This window comes from Antechinus flavipes, chromosome 1, assembly GCF_016432865.1.
Source record: "Antechinus flavipes isolate AdamAnt ecotype Samford, QLD, Australia chromosome 1, AdamAnt_v2, whole genome shotgun sequence".
NCBI classification, from domain to species: Eukaryota; Metazoa; Chordata; class Mammalia; order Dasyuromorphia; family Dasyuridae; genus Antechinus; species Antechinus flavipes.
In genome coordinates this window covers 695,963,434-695,970,441 of record NC_067398.1, presented here as the reverse complement: position 1 = coordinate 695,970,441, position 7,008 = coordinate 695,963,434, and positions in this window count along the sequence as shown.

The following is a 7,008-nucleotide window of genomic DNA, read 5'->3' as shown; positions in this document are numbered from 1 at the left end:
ACTCAGCCTCAGTTTCCCCAGTCTTTGTCATAGGAAAAAATTATATAAGTATTTTATCTGGCATTTATAGCCAGAACCAGTTAAGTGGCATTGGACCTAGATTTAAGATGACATGAGTTCAAATATTGCCTTAGACATTTACTAGCTGGGAGACCCTGAATGTCTGTCTCAGTTTCTTCATCTGTAATATGGGCACAATGATAGTACCTCCCAACTAGAGTTGTTTATGAAGATGAGGTGATATTTATAAAATGCTTTGCTAACCTTCTAGTGATAAATAAATGAATAAAATGAAATATAAGGGAATGAAAAGAGAGATTGAGACTAAATACCAAAAAAAATTTCATAGGGAGAAAACACTTTCTGGGGAAAAGGGAGGATTTATGGAGGAAGTGTCTGACCTTTCCTTTGATAAAAAAAAAAAAAAAACAGACAAAATTGCACAAGTACCATTTTCTTATCTTTTTGTTCCAGAGAGAAGGTCACAAAAGGATTGAGTATTGTCCATTTAAGATTTCAAGTGGGGAAGCCGGTTCTCTCCTGGTGGGTCCGAATGGTGTCGATACCTCTGCTGTCCAGAACCTCGGGGTGAGTGATGGGCTCCGGCAGCAGGGGACAGCTCCATCTTTACAATCTCATTTTCTCCCAGAAGTCAATGAAACGAGAGCTAGTGAAGTCAATTTCTTCTGAAATTGACATACACCTGAACCTAGGGGGAGACTGAAAAGGGATCCTCCTCTTTCTATTTTGGCCCCAGAAGTCAGGACTCTAAGGAAGGAGTGAGAGATAAAAGGAGATTCTAGTTTAGGAAGAATTATTCTTTTTTTCCTTAAAGCAATTGGGATTAAGTGACTTGTGATCCACACAGTAAGTTTTAAGTGTCCTGCCAGGAGAGTTGCCTCCTTTGAAGCTTTGCCCGCTTCTCCTGCTGACTCCAGGCTTTGGGACATTGATGGACAATACTGGGAATATTGAGACTTTCTCTTTCTATCTGCTAAGGCCAGACTTTGGGCAGTTTCCACATCTGTAAAATGGACAGATTGGCCATGACAGCTTTAAGGTCCCTTCTGGCTCCACATTGAGAACATTAAAGTCCAAAATGTTTACTGTTTATTTTCAAAGAGGACTAATGACATCATAGGTGATGATTTGAGCATAAATTAGATTTAAATGAGGCAGAGCTGCCCAAAGTCATCAGCTCCACCCTCTCTTCCTGAGACATCAGAGTCCAATGGCAGGACAAAAGTCAAGACTACTGGCAAATTACTGGGTCTATATCCCAAGGATATCCTAAAGGAGGGAAAAGGACCCACATGTGCAAAAATGCTTGTAGCAGCCCTTTTTCTTGAATTTCAGTCATCTTTTATTTTTAGTAAGATTGTTCTCCAAAGGAAATTTATTTTTTTTATTATTAAAGCTTTTCATTTACAAGATATATGCATAGGTAATTTTTCAGCATTGACAGTTGCAAATCCTTTTGTTCCAACTTTTCCCCTCCTTCCCCCTATCCCTCCCCCAGATGGCAGGTAGACCAATATATGTTAAATATGATAAAGTATAAGTTAAATACAATATATGTATGTATACATGTCCAAACAGTTATTTTGCTGTATAAAAAGAGTCAGACTTTGAAATAGTGTACAATTAGCCTGTGAAGGAAATCGAAAATGCAGGCAGACAAAAATAGAGGGATTGGGAATTCTATGTAGTGGTTCATAGTCATCTCCCAGAGCTCTTTCCCTGGATGTAGCTAGTTCAGTTCATTACTGCTCTATTGGAACCGATTTGGTTCATCTTCATTGTTGAAGAGGGCCACGTCCATATGATATTGTTGTTGAATTATATAATGATCTCCTGGTCCTTTAGTGTGGTAGCAAAGAATTGGAAAAGGAATGGATGCTCATCAATTGGGAAATCACTAACTAAGTTGTGGTATATGAAGGCAAAAGAATATTATTATTCTATAAAAAATGATGACTAAGCTGATTTTAGAAAGGCCTGGAAGTATTTACATGAACTGATGCTCAGAGAAACGAGCAGAACCAGGAATACATCGTACACAGAAACAGCCAGAATGTAAGATGATCAACTATGACAGGCTTGGTTCTTCTCAGTGACTCAGCGATCCAAAGCAATCCCAATAAACTTTGGACAGAAAATGCCATCTGCATCCAGAAAAAGAACTAAGGAAACTGAATATAAATCATCACATACTATGTCACTTTTTTCTGTTTTTTTTAAATCTCTCCCATGGTCTTTCCCTTTTGCTTTGATTTTTCTCTCCCAACATGATTCATAAAGCAATATGTATTAAAAATACAAAAGAATACGCAATGGTCAAGGAGGCAGTAGATGACCATGGTGTCTTCCATGTTTAACTAAGCTCTACATATTCACAGTACTCTCGTGGCCACTGGAAAAATTGTTCTCGTTCGCCCATTCCACCATCCACTTTGAATGCTTGGTGTAAAACTCCCCCCAACTCGGCTGACTTGTTTGAGGCCTGTTGGTTACCCATACACTGGTTTAGTCCATCTGGCAAGGCAGTTCCTCTGGGTGTGGCTGCTGAGTATGTTACAGTTTCCTAGACTCACAGGTGAGCATCGGACAGCAGGTGGACACCAAAGGTGACCGAGCAGCCGTCACATCAGAGGTGCTAGTCCTCCTGTAACATCCCATACACCCCAAGCTCCAAAATAAACAGAAGTCGACAGGATTTTGTGCTCTTCTTTGTCTTTCTGGGGCATCTGATTGATTTTTTCCCTCAGGGTTTTTCCCACCGGCAGTGAAAACCCAATTGCTCCAAGCTAGATTGCTGTAGCCAGCCCATTCAGCTCTAGGATGAATCCTGGTAGCAGGATTCTGGCCTCCCTGGAATCACCAGCCTCTGAACCACAAAAATAGTGGGCCAGAAGTTGCCAGAAATACCAGAATTGATTCCGGTACTCTCCAGCCCTGCAGAAAGGGCAAGGTTCCTGGAAAAGACAAAGTAGAGTCCCTGGTAATTTATATTTTTCATTGTTCATCAAATAATGTTATAAAATATGGGAATCATAATATGAGAATCAGTGGTACAGTAAAACAATGTCAGAGCTGGAAGGGGCCTTAGAACAGGGAATGTCAGAAATGGGAAAGGCCTTAGAACAGGGAATGTCAGAGCTGGGGAAACCCTTAAGTGAAAATATCAGAGTTAGGAGGGAGCTTAGAACAGGGACTATCAGAATTGGAAAAAGCCTTAGAATAGGGGATGTCAGAGCTGGAAGGGGCCTTAGAACAGGCAATGTCAGAGTTGGGAGGGGACCTTAGAACAGGGAATATCAGAACTAGGAAAAGGCCTTAAGACTGAAAATATCAGAGTTAAGAGGGAGTTTAGAACAGGGACTATCAGAATTGGGAGGGAGCTTAGAACATACAATGTCAAGACTGGGAGGAAATTTAGGACAGAGAATGTCCGAGCTAGGACAGACCTTAGACCATAGAATGTTAGGGCTGGGAGAAGTTTAGAACATGGAATGTCCAAGTGCTTTAGAGGCCACCTCTGCCAAATCCATATTCTATAGATGAAGAAACAGGTCTGAGAAATAGCACACTGTAAGTCAGTCACCAAGTGGGAACCAGAGACCCTCCAGGTGCTTCTCCTTAGTCCCAACCATTTGATGAGCTATGTAGCATCAGGATGGCCAGGGGTGGGGGGTGGAGGAGGCAATATCCTGCCTCAGTTCTGGCTGCCCGGCTCATTCTGCATCTTCTCCGGAGGAAACAACCTTTTCACTTGGTCATTTACAGTTAATGACTACACCCCGAGAGGTTTTAAAGAAAATCCATGGCATGTTCATTAGCTCAGGAAGCTCTAATTCTAGGAATGTCAGAGAGTTTGGGGGCAGAAAAGAAATCCCCTCGTGAGATATAAATGCTGTCTCTCTCACGCTCGTAAGGACTTGTCCTTGGTTTTCCAAAGCCCTGCTGATGTCCCTTGTGATGGGTGAGCACAATTCAACCCAACAAACTCTTAATCAAGTTTCTTTCTTTTCTTTCTTAATAAAAGTGTGTCAAGTGCTATGCTAGGTGGTGGACGTACAGAGACAAAATGAAAATAGGTCCTGCCCTCAAGAAACTCGCAGTTTCGTAGTTGAAAAAGTCAACAACTCTATTGGAGTAGGTCAAAATTTCATCTCAGGAAAAATTCTTTATAGAAAGCTGACCAAAGAAATCTTTGGCTCACTTTTCTCTCCTCAAAGGGGGAAGGGAAAAGGAACAAACATTTATTAAGTACCTACTATGTGTCAGGCTCTGTGCCTAGTAATTTGTAAATATCATCCCATTTGATTGGTTTAATGGATAAAGAAATGATGTCACTTAGGAAAACTTGAGTAGCGTTCTGAAAATGTTCTGGAGAAGGAAATGGCAAACCATTCCAGTAGCAGACCAGCAAACCAAAGAAAAATCAAACTTCCTCTCATGTTGATCTTTTCCTTTCCTTGTCATCACTCTTCCTGGAAGTGGGTTTCTCAACAAAATACACTTAGAATCACAGATTTGGAGGTGAAAGAGACCTTCGAGATGTGGAGGCTCCCAGTGGAGAAATGAATTATCCAGCATAAAAAATTACTAAGTGTTAGAAGTAATATTTGAACCCAGATCCCTCTGATGATAGAGTCTATGACCATTCCAAGATACCACACTGTCTCCTGCTTACAGTGCTACTAGAATGTAAGGTCCTTGCAGGAAACAAAGTTGCCTCATGTCAGTCAGTCAAATATTTATTCCAGAAATTGAATTAAGTGCTGGGGATTCGAAGAAAGGCAAAAGACAGAGAAGGATCTCAGAGAGCTCAAGGTCACAGCAAGCAAACAAACAACCGACAAGATAAATTGGAGATAATTAGCAGAGAGCAGGGACCACCACTGAGGAGGGGATTTTATAGAAGGTGAGATTTTAGCCGAGATTGGAAGGTAGCCAGGGAAGCATGAGGTAGAAATAAGGAGAGAGAAAGCATTCCAGGCCCAAGGAAGAGCCATGGAAAATGGAGTCTTCTTGACGCCAGGCCCACTGCTCTACCCATTGTGCTAACTAGCTGCCCACCAGGAATATTGTAGGTGATAAATAAATGCTTGTTGTTGACTAATTGATTGGTTACTACATTGGGAACTGGGGAAAATTATTTCACTTGTCTGGGTCTAAATTTTTGCTTCTGTGAAATGAAAAATTAAACTTCCTTTCAGTTCTCCCATCTGTCTGTCTCTTTACCTATCTCTGTAAAACAGAGTACACCCAATGTGCAAAGTTTTAAGGATACAAAGAAAGGTAAAAGACAAAGCATGGGCTCTACCTACCTAGCCATCCACCCTTCTATCTATCAACTTTTCTGTCTCTCTTTTTCTCTCTTTCTGTCCCTCTCTGTTTTTCTGTCTCTTCTCTGTCTCTGTCTTTCTCTTTGTCTCTCTCTCTCTCTGTCTCTCTCTCTCTTCCTTCCCTCCCCAACAGAGGGATAAATAGATTAAACCTCAAAACAACTTTGTGTGGTAAATGCTACTTGTCTCAGTTTCCTCATTTGTAAAATGAGATTAATGACCGCAACTTCCTCTGTGGATTGTTATGAGGCTCAAATGAGTTAATAATTGTAAATTGTAAAGTAAATAATTGTAAATTGTAAAGTAATTTTTAGCATTGGTACTTGGTAGACACTAAAGAAATATTAATTACTACGAGTATTAATATTATAGAAATGTCAGCACTTAGCGTGGTACCCAAAACATAGTTGTTGTCCATTTTCAAAGACAACTAATGGCATCACTGTGTTAGAGTTGAGGCACAGTGTGTCCACCTGTGGCTGATCAGACCAATATGAGCTTGGAGTGCTTTCCCCGGTTGGACACAGATAGTCCATAGGAACATTTGGGGTGAACTCTCTAACTTTGCACATCTGGTGTTTCTTCTAAACTAATGCAGTTCTGCTTTTCTCTAGAGCACAGCCCCTTCTCTGATGAGGGCACACCATGCTGGTGGTCCTGTGCCAGGGTCTCCCAGGTCATATAATTGATTCTAAAGTTCTTAAGAGAGACTTTGAGAGTGTCCTTGTATTGCCTTTTCTGACCACCTCGTGAGCACTTGCCCTGTGTGAGTTCTTCATAAAATAACTTTTTGACAAGTGTATATTTGGCATTTGAACAACATGGCCAGCCCACCAGAGTTGTGCTCTCTGCAGGAGAGCGGGAGCCTGGCAGTTTAGTTGGAGAAAGGACCCCAGTGGCCAGGATCTCATCCTGCCAGGTGATCTTCAGCATCTTCCTGAGACAATTCAAATGGAAGAAATTCTGTTTCTTGACATGGCATCAGGTTTCACAGGCACATAGTAGGCTCTATAGAAATATTAGTTAGTTACTACTACTACAGAAATGTCAGCACTTAATATGGTATCTGGCACATAGTAGGCACTATAGAAATGTTAGTTATTATTACTACTACTACAGAAATATGAGCATTTAATATGGTGCCTGGCACATAGTAGGCACTGTAGAAATGTTAACTTCCATTGGGTAAATGACTTGCCTAGTGTGGCCCATCAATATATATCTGAAGCTGGATTTGAACTCAGATCACTCTACGCACAGAACCACCTCATTGCCTTCCATCAATATGCTGAGACTGGAAAGTCTCACCCAAAGTCCCCTTGTTAGCCACTGCCAGAGCCCGGTGGAGAACTAGGGTTGCCCCATCCCTGGTCCCTTGCTCCTTCCATTAGCTCTGGAGAACACCGGGACCATGGGAATTCCCCTAGGTACGGGGTGACCTTCCCATTCTGCAATGGCGGGCTTCTGAGATTGCTGGCTGCCCTCCTGCGGGGCCCGCCGGGCTCATGTGTCCCCTGGCCGAGTCCTGCAGAATGCCGCCCTGTCAGCATCTTCCCCGCCCCGGACACAACTGGTGGGACTGGGTAACCTTGAAAGCCTTTGGGTCTCACATGTCACCCAGTGATATGAGCAGTTATTCCAGAACAAGAGTCAACAG